The following is a 14807-nucleotide window of genomic DNA, read 5'->3' on the forward strand; positions in this document are numbered from 1 at the left end:
ACCTCCTCTCCGGCCTAGTCCTCCTCCTCTCAAGCAAAGCAAGCATTTATGCCACCAAATTTCAAATTATACAAAAAGAAACCAAAATCTTAGGGTTGGAATTTAACTATGTGATGCCATGACACAACAATTTAGAATTGGTGAGGAAGAAGGTCTACGACTGAGCCAGTTCCAATGTCGTGCGAGGTTCTCTTCTCCATATCGTTCATCCAAATGCTCAATGCTCTGTCAGTTGCGTGTACTCTCTCTCTCTCTCTCTCTCTCTCTCTATATATATATATATATATATATATATATATATATATATATATATAAACTCAAACCCATATTTGTAACTACCAACAAATTTTCTTGGTGAAGATGAGCTTGGTAAAGAGAGCTCCAATGACGTTCAAAAACGCTGACCGAAAAACGCTCTTTAATCCGGCTTACAAGTCCATCTTCGGCGACATCAACCTCGATTCCCGCCGATCGATAGCTGTGATGTCAATATATATATTTGACAATGTCATAGAAAAACGCTACATTTTTTTACAATGTTCTAAACAAAATATATATATATATATATATATATATATATATATATATTTTCAGTGTTGCGTAAAAGCAACTCCAATGAGGATTGCTCATGTTTAGGAGGAGTTTAGGTGAAAAGCACATTAAATTGCTACTGCATTGTGGACAATTTATAGTGACATAATCATTAGGACAATGATGCTCATATATAGAGCATAGCTGCTCACTACTGTAATATAAAGTGAATATAAAAAATAAAATAAAAAAGAAATATATGCATCAAAATAATATTATAGTGGACAACTTTTAGGAATGCTCAGATTGGAGTATTTTGTGGAAATATTGTCCTTTAATAATATAAAATTGATATTTAATAAAATATATTAATTTTGATAATGTGTTATGAATGAACATTTCTTAGTATTGAAGTTGCTCTAAAATCATATTATTTACACACCCCATAAAAAAAATGCATCATATCTTCCCTTTATTTATTCCCTCGAACGAGTCAAATCAATATTGGTTGGCCATAGTTGTATGGAAATCTTACACTTTTTATGTACTACTATTTACGGGGATTCATACAAAACAATCATTCCATTTGTGGGGAGTTAGAGCATTTTTAATGGTAATCTAATACCACATTAGCTTCGTTTACCACATAAGCTTCTTAAGTTAGAACTTATATAAACAACAATCATCTCAATGGTAAGAAAATATCACTCTCTTGCTTGAGTATTTCCCACATGTCAATTATATATATATATATATATATATATATATATATATATATAATTTTTTATTCAATTCCCACTTATTGAAAAAATAGTGGGGGCCATTGATTTTGTTGGAACTATTTTGCTCTACCAAGCAAATAACCATAACATAAAATAATGGTAGAACTATTAGCTCCAATTTTATTTAAATTATTAGCAAGTCCCTCACCTAAACCACTAAAGACGCTCTAATATCTTCTACGTTGAAGTGTATATATTCTGACTTTTTCATTTTACTATTTTTTTACTTCGGTGGAATAAGAAAAATATGGCACACAAGCGCAATTATTGTTAATACTTCAAACAATCAAAGATTTATCATCATAAAAAAAAAAAAAAAAAAAAAAAGAAAGTCAAAGCTCTATTAGAGCAACTCACATCAAATTGGTTTGAAAAGTGACACATTTAGGTTGTGTTTGGTAGTTAACTCAAAAAGTTTTTGTTTTCTATTTCCTAATTTTTGTAGTTGTACTGAAAAATTATTTTGGAGTTGTTTTCAAAAAGCTGTTTGGTACAGTTTTCATTTTTGTTTTTGAGAAAGTGAAAAAACTGAAAAAAGTGTTTGGTACAGTTTTCATTTTTGTTTTTGAAGAAATGAAAAGAGAAGATGAGGAGAAGGAGGAGAGAAGAGAAGAAATTTTTTTCCAAAAACACCTTTTATTTGTTTTCAGTTTTCTTTACTTTTTTACAAAACAATTTTTCCAAAAAAATTAAACAAACACATTTTCACTTTTTGTTTTCAAATTTTTCAACTCAAAAACTGTTTTTGAGATAAGAACCAAACATGACCTTAGTGTTTGTTTTACTCCAACCCACTATATTTTTTACACCTAAATAGTGGTGAAAATGGTGCGGTGAATAGTGTAGACCAAATCTAGCGTGAAACTATTCATCAACACCATTTTGGTGCAACAAAATTTTTAATTGCAATTCATCCCCAAACAAAAAATAATTTATAATTTTGACCATATTTAAATAATTTATAAAAATAAATCACTTATCAATAATTAAAAAGGAGTAAGTAAGGTAACACTAATAAAATACATAGCATTAATTAAACACAATACATATCAAATAAAATGCACGCCAATTATAATAAAAATAATACTAGTATCAACGTTTTTGTGTTTTGTTTTTCATGTGCGAGTTTCATTTTTCTTTAATTTTTTTAAGTATTTAATTTTACCTATGAAATGTAATGTTTATGTAATCTTTATTTTATAAATGTTATCCCAAAATATGTTTATTTTTTAGGGATATTTTTTTATATTAATTTTGCAGTATTAACATAAATTAATTATATTTTTTTATGTAGAAAAATAATATAATATTTAATAAGATTATTATTGACATAATAAATTAATAGAGTGATTAATATGCGATTGAAATGAAGTAATATTAAAAGTTTAATTCTGATAATTAGTTGAAAAAAGTTTGATTATATGAAATATTAAAAGAATTTTTTTTTGGAGAAATTGACTCAATATCAAACCGAGACTCTAAAATGTTCGTTTATTATTATTATTATTGTTATCAGTCAAGTTTTGAAGAAGAATTGTTGTATTTCTCATTCACACGATGATGGGTATTTATACACATACATAGTAGTATAATGGTTAACAAAATATTCTATAATAATGTCTAATAACTATGTAATATACTATCATAATAATAATATTCTGTAATACTCCCCCTCAAGCTGGAGCATATATGTTAATCATGCCCAGCTTGTTACAAAGATATCCGACCCGAACTCCATTAAGCGCTTTTGTGAAAATATCTCCTATTTGATCGTCTGTCTTTACATATGATGTGGAAATCAAGCCTTGTTGAATCTTCTCGCGAACAAAGTGACAGTCGATCTCAATGTGTTTCGTTCTCTCGTGGAATACTGGATTGGATGCGATATGGATGGCAGCTTGATTGTCGCACCTTAATTTTGCTGGCAAAGTGACGTCGAAACTTAACTCTATCAATAGCTGATGTATCCACATAATCTCACACGTTCCTTGTGCCATGGCTCTGTATTCTGACTCAGCACTGGACCGCGATACGACATGTTGCTTCTTGCTCTTCCATGAGACCAAGTTTCCCCCGACAAAGATGCAATAACCAGTAGTCGATCTTCTATCCATCTTGGACCCTCCATAGTCTGCATCTGTAAAGCATTCAATTTGAGTATGACCATGATTTGAGTATAGGATCCCACGTCCTGGTGCTCCTTTCAAGTAACACAAGATCTGCTCTAATGCTACCCAATGGTCAACTGTCGGAGACGCCAAGAATTGGCTCACTATGTTGACGGAGTATGCAATGACTGGGCGAGTAACGGTGAGGTAATTCAACTTGCCAACCAATCTTCTATATTTTTCAGGATCATCCATTGGTTCTCCCTCCTTAGTAAGCTGCATGTTGGGAGTCATTGGGGCACTGCATGGTCTGGCACCTAATTTTCCTGTTTCGGAAAGCAAATCAAGTACATACTTCCTTTGCGATAAGTATATGCCTTTTTTGCTTCTCGATACTTCACCACCCAAGAAGTATTTTAGCGTTCCCAAGTCTTTTGTTTGGAACTGAGTGTGGAGGAATGCTTTGAGAGACGAAATGCCAGTAGTATCACTCCATGTAATTACTATGTCGTCAACATAAACAACTAGGAGAATGACACCATCTTTTGTGCTCTTGAAAAATACAGAGTGGTCAGATTTGCTCTTTCGAAGCCCAAACTCTTCAAGGGCATGACTAAACCTTCTGAACCAAGCACGATGGCTTTGTTTCAGCCCATACAACGTTTTTCGAAGACGACAGACATGGCCACACTCCCCCTGAGCAACAAAACCAGGAGGTTGCTCCATATACACTTCTTCATGTAGGTCTCCGTGTAGAAATGCATTCTTTATGTCAAGTTGGTGAAGGTGCCAGTCATGAGTTGCTGCCAAGGAGATGAAGAGTCGGATGGATGTCAACTTGGCAACATGAGAGAAGGTATCGGAATAGTCAACGTCGTATGTCTGGGCAAAGCCTTTAGCGACTTCAATCGAGCAATCGTGCCATCTGGATTCATTTTGACCGTAAAGACCCATTTACATCCAATTGCCCGTTTCCCTGAAGGAAGAGTAACCAACTCCCAAGTACCATTGTCATCTAAGGCATTCATTTCCTCTGTCATTGCTTTCAGCCAACCTGGATGATCTAATGCCTCACGAACAGTTTTAGGAATGGTGATAGAGTCGATGGATGAAACAAAGGCATATGAGGAGGATGACAAAAGATTATATGAGATAGAGGAAGAGATGGGGTAAGTACACTGTCGTTTACCTTTGCGTAATGCAATGGGAAGATCATCGATCGGAGGTGGATCTGATGACGAAGGACCCGGTGTAGGACATGTCTCTGGAGGATCAATGAGCGTGTGTGGTACCGGACGGATACGACGAGTGTAGATCTTAATCGGAGGAGGATGAGGTGCAACGCTAGGAGTAGGTTCAGTGGTGTTTATGGAGTCAGGTGCTATGGTGTCTGTGGAGTCAGGTGTTATGGTGTCTGTGGAGTCGGGTGCTAAGGGAGGTGGTACCTGTGAGGGAGATGGAACGTCTTGTGAAGTAATGGAATAGACTAAAAGATCATCGTCCTCGGGAGGTGGCAAGGTTGGTTTCTCAGATGTAAAGTATGGTAAGTGTTCCAGAAAGGTGACATCGATAGACACAAGATACCTTTGAAGACCAGGACAGTAACATCGATACCCTTTTTGAAGACGAGAGTATCCTAAAAACACACACTTTAAGGATTTCGGATCTAACTTTGTGAGACCTGGACGAACATCCCGAACAAAACATGTACTACCAAAGATTTTCGGATTAACTGGGAACAAAGGCTTTTGAGGAAACAGTGTTTTGTATGGAATCGCACCTTGAAGAACAGATGATGGCATACGATTGATAAGAAAACATGCAGTAGAGATAGCATCTGCCCAAAAACATTTTGGGACACCTGTTTGAAATAGCAAGGCTCGTGCAGTTTCAAGAAGATGTTGGTTTTTGCGTTCAGCAACTCCATTTTGGGACAGAGTATCAACACAAGATGTTTCATGTAGAATGCCATTTTGGGTCATGTAATTTTGGAATTGACTAGACATGTATTCTTTGGCATTATCACTGCGAAGGGTGGGAATAGAGATATTGAATTGAGTACGGATCTCAGCACAAAATGAACAAAACAATGGGAATAATTCTGAACGATTTTTCATTAAAAATAACCAGGTTAAACGAGAAAAATCATCTACAAAAGTAACAAAGTATCGAAAACCCGGTTTGGACACAACAGGACAAGGACCCCAAACATCTGAGTGGACTAACTCAAACGGAGCGCTAGATCGCTTATTGACCCTAGGACTAGAACCAATGTGATGATGTTTAGCAAACTGACAAGACTCACAGTCTAATGAGGAAACATAGCGAAACTGAGGACAGAGTAGCTTGAGAAGAGGAAGCGAAGGGTGGCCTAAACGACAATGTTCTTCAAGGGCGGATGTGACACTCGGGCAAGCAATGGATTTTGATGTGTCGAGGATTTAGAGACCCCCAGATTCATGTCCTTTACTAATAGTCCGTTTCGTCATGAGATCCTGAAAAACACAAGAGTCGGGAAAAAAATGAGATTGAACAATTTAATGTTTTTGTGAGTTGACTAACAAACAAGAGGTTAAAAGATAAGTCGGGTAAATGCAAGACATGGGATAATGACAAAGAAGGGGTAGGTGTGATGGTGCCAGAACCAATAACATTGGAAGGAGATCCATTGGCTAAAGTAACAGTGGATGCAGGGGCATGATGTGTAAGGGTGGAGAAGAGTTTCGAATTACCTATCATATGATCTGTGGCACCAAAATCAATGACCCATTTGGAGGATGAGGATAGAAGACATGCATTCGGATTACCTGATTTGGCAATGGCAGTGACAGAGGGTTTTGAAGTCCTTAGTGATTCCCGATACTCGGAAAATTTGGCATACTCGTCAGCAGGGATACGAACTGAGGTGTCCGAAGAGGATGCAACATGAGCTGACTGGTTCTTCTGATTCTTGTACTGAAGTTTTCTGCACTCTTGTATGGTGTGACCTGGTTTCTTGCAATAGTTACAAGTGATTGCGGCAGTATCTTTAGGACGAGATTCAGGATTTCTCGAGCCTCCAGGTTTGTAGGTAGCAGGACGACTTGAGCCATATGTATTTCGTGATAGTAAGGCTCCGCTAGCAGGGTTAGACGGGGTTCCCTCGGTGCGAAGGACGTGACTGAACACCTCCTGGAGAGAGGAAATATCGGAGCCAGAGATGATCTGGGACCTTGCAGCATCAAAGGTCGAAGGTAGTCCCGCAAGAAAACTCATAATGGCCATTTGCTCTCGCTGCTGTTGCTGAACTTTCACATCGGCACTGAAGGGCAGCAACATGTTGAGCTCTTCGTAGATCTTCTTGAACTCCATAAAGTAGGTGGTGAGAGATTGGTCCTGTTTTTCAGCCCTATAGAAAGCTTTGCATACATCGAACATGCGAGAGAGATTCCCTTTTCCAGAATAAAGGAAATCTAAATAGTCCATTAGTTCTTTGACGAACTCGCAGTGATTAACAAGACCAATTACCTCACTACCGATGGAGTTATGGATTTGGAGGAAAAGACGAGCATCTTCGCGAAGCCATGCTTGCTTTGACTCGTCACTTGGAGCCGTATCGGTTAGATGATCATCTTTGTCGATACTCCGGAGGAATAAAAGGATGGTTTTGCTCCAATCGAGATAGTTAGAACCACTCAACTTGTGGTCCGTGATCTTCGAGAGTATCGGAACGATTTCCGACACATTGATGGCCTTATTTTCGGTCGTTTTTTTAATTTTAATAATCAATACACGTGCTGTTTTTTTTTTTCGAGATACAAACTAATTCTCTCGTACAGAGATGAGAATGAATTAGAAATCTAAATAATTTTCAGACTTTCTAAGTTACAGAGAGAAATAAACCAGGGAAAGAAATAAAGGCAAAAAACTTGTTCCGGGAGCTAAGAAATTGAAATAAACCAGTCGAATTGGTTGAGAAGATGTAGACGAGGCAGCAGAAAATAACAGGAACGGGAAACGACGGTGGCAGGTGGGCGCGTGGACTGCACGCGCGGCGGAGGACGTCGGCGCGTGACCGCGTGTGACGGAGCGTGTGGCGGCTTCTGGGTCGTCGATCGGTACAGACTTGATCGGAATTTGATGCTAGGTCGTTTTAGGAGGGTGGTGAGATTAAGAGATTAGTGAGATAAGTGATTTTGATACAAAATTTGAATATGGAAATAAGGGTTTGAAATTTGGGAATTTTCTGAAGTTTCTGAGAAAAAAAATGGAAGTGATTTTGAGCAAATTTTCTGAGCTGTGGAATGACTAATTTCGCTGCTCTGATACCATGTTATCAGACAAGTTTTGAAGAAGAATTGTTGTATTTCTCATTCACACGATGATGGGTATTTATACACATACATAGTAGTATAATGGTTAACAAAATATTCTATAATAATGTCTAATAACTATGTAATATACTATCATAATAATAATATTCTGTAATAATTATTATCCAATATATTTATTTAATATTTTTTGGGTTTATATACTGACATAGTCATTCTTATAAAATCTTATATCCGCGTGTCTTTTTAACATCAAGAATGCTAATAGTGGTCTTAAAAGTAACGTTTCATATATTTGCTATCGAAAAAAAAAAGTGATCTTTAAATTGTAAAGTATCTCTAAACAACATTTAGTCTAAACAGTTATTTACTGTTGGTAGATATTGGTTAAGTAACTAATATATACGCAAGTGATTATGGTCTAGAATTAATTTACCATGTCTACATGTCAGATTTTGTGTGAGTGCCCAAGCATAATACTTATTATTAATGAATTGTTACAGCGACAAAAATACTCAATGTTATTTATTTGTAATAGTTTAATTCTCATATTTAAAAAGTTGTAGGAAAAATACTCAATGTTAAGAAATCATATCTACGGTAGTACTTGAAACGTTAAAGTTAGATCCAAAAACACGCGTAAAAATATGATAATTTTGACAAAATAAACACAATTAAAAAATTATTTTTATTACGTTTAAAACTAATAAAAAGTACTAAATCGCTTCTCATATCGTTTATTTTAAGAATGTCATATCTCATTATTTTATAGTTTTATCTTGAAATTATAGTACTATTAGACTTATTTAATAATCTTTATAGTTTCATTTTTTTTATTAGTAATTTATAGTTTCAGCAAAATTATTTTAAAATCAAAACAAATAAGGTAATTTTAGAATTTTATAAAAATAAATGAGATAGTTATAAAATTCTACAAATTATAAGTATTTAAGAAATTAACATGTAAAATGAGGTATTTATAGAGGTCCACCCCTCATGGGCTACGTGGGTCTGCCCTTTGATTTTACAAAAGTTTTGGAGACCATGCCGCTGATGCCGGAGAGGGCATGGAAGCTGATCGTCCACACTATACGGCTCTTCAACTCCCGTGTAAACCTCATATTCGGCTGATGAGAGAGAGAGAGAGAGACAGATGAAATGTGCAAACTTTTTTTTGTGGGTTTAATTTGTGAACTTTTATCAAACACCTTCCGTGCAACCAATCAGCTTCTCCTCTTGATCATCTCTTTGTTGACATGTTTCACTTAATTACAGCAAAAGCTTTAAATTGTAATTTTCGACTCGACGTAAAAGCTTCGAAACCCATTATGGCCGTCAAATATGCAACACATGACGAGATAAGCAAATCTACCTCCGCCGAGCTGTGAAGTGTTGATTTGAGTTTGGAGCTACATCAAAAAGTTTTTAATTTGATTGAATAAAAAATTATTTGACATTGTGAAAAAAGGGGAAATAAGGAGAGTTAGGTCATGTTTGGTTGCTCATCCGGAAAGTGTTTTTTAGTTTTTGTTTTTGCTTTTTGTTTTACAAAAAAGTAAAACGTGTTTGTTTTTCAATTGAAAAAAAAATTTTGAAAAATTTTCAAGTTGTATTTTAATTTTGTGAAGGATTTTCAAAAACAACTTTTAGGTGTTTTTGCTTTTTTTTTCACTCACGTTTCTCTCTCTCTCTCCAACTCCTCATCTCTCTCTCTCTCCAACTCGTCATCTCTCTCTCTCTCTCTCCTGGCGGCGGCGGTGAAGGCGCTCCTGGCGGCGGCGAAGCGGTTCACGGCGGGGCCGCCGCAGCTCCTCGGCCGGGCCGACCGACTCGACGAGGCCGCGAGGGTCGTGGACGAGATGCGGACCGCGCGCGCGCTCCGGCAAGGAGAACGCCGCCGCGAGCTCACCCAAGGCCACCGGAAATCAAGAGAGAGCGCGCCGATGAGGTCCGTTCCATAGCAAGTGAGGTGAGATATTCTCCTTCACTTCTCTTCTTTCTCGCACGCGCGCTCCAACACCGAGCTCCCCCGCGCGTTTTGGTTGAGGAGACTTGGACCGCCGCGAGCCGCCGTGGCCGCCGACCGGGAAAGGAACGCCGGGAAAGAAAGAGAAACCACCGAGGAGGCCGAATCTCACAGGAATTGGGTGAGAATTTCTCAAACCCGAAATGGATTTTTGAATCTAGGGTTCATGAAGTGTTGGATTTTGGGGTTTTGCTTTGGTGATGGATTTCAGAGAAATTATTGTGTTTAATCGTTTATTAGACTCGGTTGATGATGTGTATGCTGTGGATTTGATGTTTGAATAAGGATTTCTTGGATTGAATTTTTTTGTTCGAATCTGAGAATAAACGGACGTATCCGGTCTTCTGTGTTGTGAAATGAATTATGTTGATATTTTTCTTGGATAGTAGACGTTATGAGCTTTCTAAAATGACCAAGAACGTGTAAATCCATTGAGTATTGATTTAGTTATGAATTTTTGAAGTTGTGTGTTTAAAGCTGTGAACTGTGAATTTCCTGAGCAGCGACCCGAAATTGCGGACAGGTTTTCAAATAGCTATGGTGCTTGAAATTGGTCGTAAAATAGGTCGTTAGAAAGCTACGGATGTTAGTTCCGTTATGGTTTTGGAATCGTTGGTTTTCGTTTTGTGTAGCTAAAGTTATGATACGTTTTCCAGCTGCTACTCGGGTTTGATTCTCGTTATGGCTGATTTGACGAGTATAAACTCGTGTTGGTTTGAACGGGATTTATGAACCGATATTGTTATGTGATGATATGAATTTGAAGTTGGGCTGTGGAGTCGATATTTTTATCGATGACGAATCGAAGATTAACGAGACATTTCGGGCTTTTAATCGCGGCCGAAAATTTTGTGACCAGGAGAACGTCGAGTGGATACGGCGTTTCGGCTTTGGCTCGGAGGCTCGCGAGTGTCCGTTAGGATTTTATGAATTTTTTTTGTTGTGATGTGTTATCACGGGTTTTAAATAATTTTGTATACGAATCGTTTTGAGTTAACGTTTGGTATCTCGGTTACTCGAGCGTCGCGATAAGAAATTTGACTATGTTTTCCTTGAGATTCGGAGAAGAAAAGAAACGATCTTTATCATAGTTTCTCGTTCGAGTTTACACTTTCTCGTATCGTTTGAAGTTTTGTCTGAGAACTTGGATTCCTTACAGTGGATATGTCTTTGGGTCCTACGATTATTAAATCTAAACAATAATGTCATATTCATATTTATGATGACAAAAAAAATTTTGTATTCAATCTAAACAATAATGTCATATTTATATTTTGTGTAGTTAAAATTATGTTTAAAAAAAAAATTTGAGTTAAGAAATTGTTTCCATGTACCAAACAGTTTTCACTTTTCATTTTTTCAAAAAAAAAAAGTGAAAAGTGTACCAAACAGTTTTTCCAGTTTTTTCAATTTCTCAAAAACAAAAATGAAAACTGTACCAAACAGTTTTTTGAAAACAACTACGAAATAGTTTTTCAATACAACTACAAAAATTAGAAAACAGAAAAGAAAAACAGTTTGAGTTAACTACCAAACACTACCTTAATATTTCTGACTAGTTTGAAAAATAGCAAATATAAGTTTTTTATTTTATTTCTGTCAAATTTTATCCGATTGTTACGCGTATCATTGTATCTAATTTGGAACATCTTAAATAGTAGCGAAAATATAATTTTGTAATATTGAGTATTTTTCTCGCAATTTAAAATAGGTATTAAATTGCAACAAATTAAAAATATCAAGTATTTTTGTCACTAATAATAAACTTGTCTTTATTCCGTATTTTCTTTTATCTTTGAACAGCGTTAATTATACGCTACACTGTAAAACAGAAAAGGAAACTAATGCAAAAACGATTATATATAAGTAACGGTTACAAATGGACAACCACAGCCGTTGGATCAGAAAACAATCCAACGGTGATAAGATGAATGATGAAGTTAATTGAGCCCCAAGTCTTAACCTTGTTATAAAATGTCACCTGAACAACTTGTAAGGCGTCTCATTTCTTATTCGATTCTCTCTCTTCACTTCACGGCGATTTAGGGTTATAGGAACAACTTGTTATCTCTGCCCGCTCGCTCCCAGACTGTCCCTGTCTGCCTTGTCGCCAAACCCCGACGCCGTCGCAGGGCCGATCGTCATCGCCGACCCCGGCAACAAGCTCGCCGGTAGGGGTTTTTCAATCTTCTGCAGAGCCTGGAGTTGGTGGTGTCGATGAGCGGCTTCGTCCGCGAGGCCAAGTCGCGCCGCCACCTCCAGGTTTCAACCCCTCCGGTTGCTGGATCGGAGAACCTTTGCCGGGGCTCCGGTGATGGAGACGCCTGAGAACTGAGCGGCGGTGATCGGGCTAAAAGCGCGGGTGGAGAGCGCGATTTTCTGTGGAAAGAAAACAGTCCCGTCGCGTCCCTCAAAGAACGAGTATAAACCCTAGAAAGCCGAACGAAAACCCTAGAGAGTTAACTTTCTCTATCTGATTCCGTTTTTGGGTATTCTGTTCGCCGGGAAGCCACGACGTCGTCGCCGGAATATAGCGGCCGATCTTCAGCACCGTCCATCTCAGAAGCTCTTGCTAGTGCGGCTCGGGTATTGGTTACCCGTCCGTAGAGCCTATGAGTTGGATCGGTGACAGTGAAGCCAAGAAAACCACGGCGGAGTAGCGGTGTTCCGACGAGATCGTGGCTGGAGAAGAGAGACCAGAGACGACCAAGACCACGCCCAGCGAAGCTTTTCCCTTCTTTCTTTGTTTTTTCAATAACATGATTAAATTATTCTTATTGATTTTATAATTTTGTTATATCGTTTTCAGGTTGATAGTGCAACCAAATAGGCGAGGAAGTTTTCAGGTTAAGTTCGTTTAACTTTCCAATAGACAAGATTAAACGAAGCCAAGTCGTTCATAAGCACTCTTCCAATGTGGTACCTTTTCTTGCTTTGAGTTACTTACCCTGACTGTGATGTGGTAGCTTTTGCAAAACATTACAATTCGTCTTTTAAAAAGTAGAACCATCTAGGGAGCGGAGATTAAAAGTTGGGTCTAGCAAATTGTTGAGAAAAAGGACCCCAATAAATAATTTAATATAAACTAAAATAGTTGGATCGGTCCCTCAGAAGTTGCAATATTCGTAAGTTCGGTGCCGGTAGAGACCTCCTCTAATGTATTTGCTTAGATCTGGTCATCTATGATCTTCTGTGTATGTTTTCAGGTTACGCCCAAGATTTAATGTCAACGACGAGGGAACGCTGTTGGCTGTGGAGGCAACCGAGACAAGGATCAAGATCTTGGCATCATGAACTAGGCCTCTTTTCTTCACTGAGAGCTTCCGCGGGAACCCGCCGCCTTGGTTTTAATGAAGTTGAAGGCTATACAATCATGATTGTGGTGATGATCAGACCTCCAAGGTTCGAATTTACGAAGAAAAAAGTAACTATTTTGGGAAATTTATTTTGAATTTAATGCCTACAGTCCCGGTGTCGACCCCGGTCGGGAGCTCGGCGTATTCAAGTTGGTCGTGTCAATCTGCTCGTTGAGCATTTGGCAGGAACGAGATGGAGCTCAATACACACTTGCTACGGAACAACTCGCTCAGGTTTGTTTAGTTATAAAAAGCATGAGAAATATGGGAAAAAATTTATCAATTCCATAAGACTGTACAAAGAACACAAATATCTTGTTGCATTACGAATTTATTTTTTGAATGTATTTTTTTCCCCGAAGAAACTAAATTAGAAGTAAAAAAAAGAGGGAGAAAGAAAGCTTCAGCTAGACTAAAAAAAAAATACAATCTAGATAGCCAATCTTATGTGAAATCTAACAGGCTCAAAGTCTTATATTGTTGAAATTTTTTGTCTAAAAAAACTTTTGTTGGAAAATGCCACTGTTCCTTTCATTCCGTATGCCTCAGCAAGCTGTCCTAGCCATTTACTGGATCTGCCTTGGTTCTTGGACCACATAAATATTTTTCTGGAAAGGAGGCTTATGAAACAAGGGGCGTTTGGCAGTGGTTGGAAATAGCGCACAGAGAATAAAGAAGAAGCTTTAATAAGTGAATTTGGCACAACTCAGGTTTGGTTTTTATGATTGTCTATGTTTTTCTTCTTTTATTTTCACCTCCATTTCATACTATCTGAACATCACGAGCCGAAAGAGACAGAGGTGGTGGATTCAGATACGTCAGTGAAAAAATTGGTGTATGTAGATTATTCCAAATTTTTATAAATTTTTTGTACGAATTTGAGTCTTCTCTTGTTTATAACCAAGCTCTGATATGGATTCATATGGTTTGGTTTTGTTTCTAATTTGATTATTTTACCACTTTCCCAAAATCCAGATTAGATTCCTCGTGATCAACTATCTAATATGCTTCCTGTAAGTCTACTTTTATGTTTTCTCGGTCCTCTCTCCCTCTCTCTATCACTAAATTTTATTCTCTCTAAAAGATGGTTGTAACATTTAATAGTGTTGGTGCACAATAACATCTCCTCCTAGCAAACGTTCATGCAATCCTGAATTGGCCAGAGTTCGACGGTCAAAAAACAGCTGACCATTTTCCAACTTTGCATAGGTAAGTGTTTTTAATTTTTTTTTTTTTTTTTTTTTTTTTTAATATCAGTCATTGTTGTATATTTGTTTAAAATGCGATATGGATTGTCATATTTGTTGCTGAACTCGGAGTTTGGTCGGAGACGGAGGTGATGGGTCAGTTGAGGAAGCTCGATCGGATGCCGACCTGGGCGGTTGCCAAAGTCCATCACAACATCGCCGCAGTAAGTCCTTAGTTTCTTTCTGATGCTGGGAAATGATTTGGGTTTTGGGTTTGTCATCATCTCATTGTCTTGGAGAAAGCCCATCACAACATCGGAGCTGTAAGTTCTTATTGTGTTTCTTTCAGATGCTGGGAAATGATTTGGGTTTTGGGTTTGTTTTTTTTACAGTTTTGAAAGGAAATTTAGTTTGTTTTGTGTATTTGATATTCTTACAAAGAGTATAGTTGACTAAATTTTACACTACTTAAAAAAAAAGTAAGTCTGATTAAATGAACCTCATTTT

Source organism: Urtica dioica, chromosome 4 (genome assembly GCF_054948205.1).
Source record: "Urtica dioica subsp. dioica isolate 48M chromosome 4, U.dioica_male_clone48M_v1_H2, whole genome shotgun sequence".
Classification (NCBI taxonomy): Eukaryota; Viridiplantae; Streptophyta; class Magnoliopsida; order Rosales; family Urticaceae; genus Urtica; species Urtica dioica.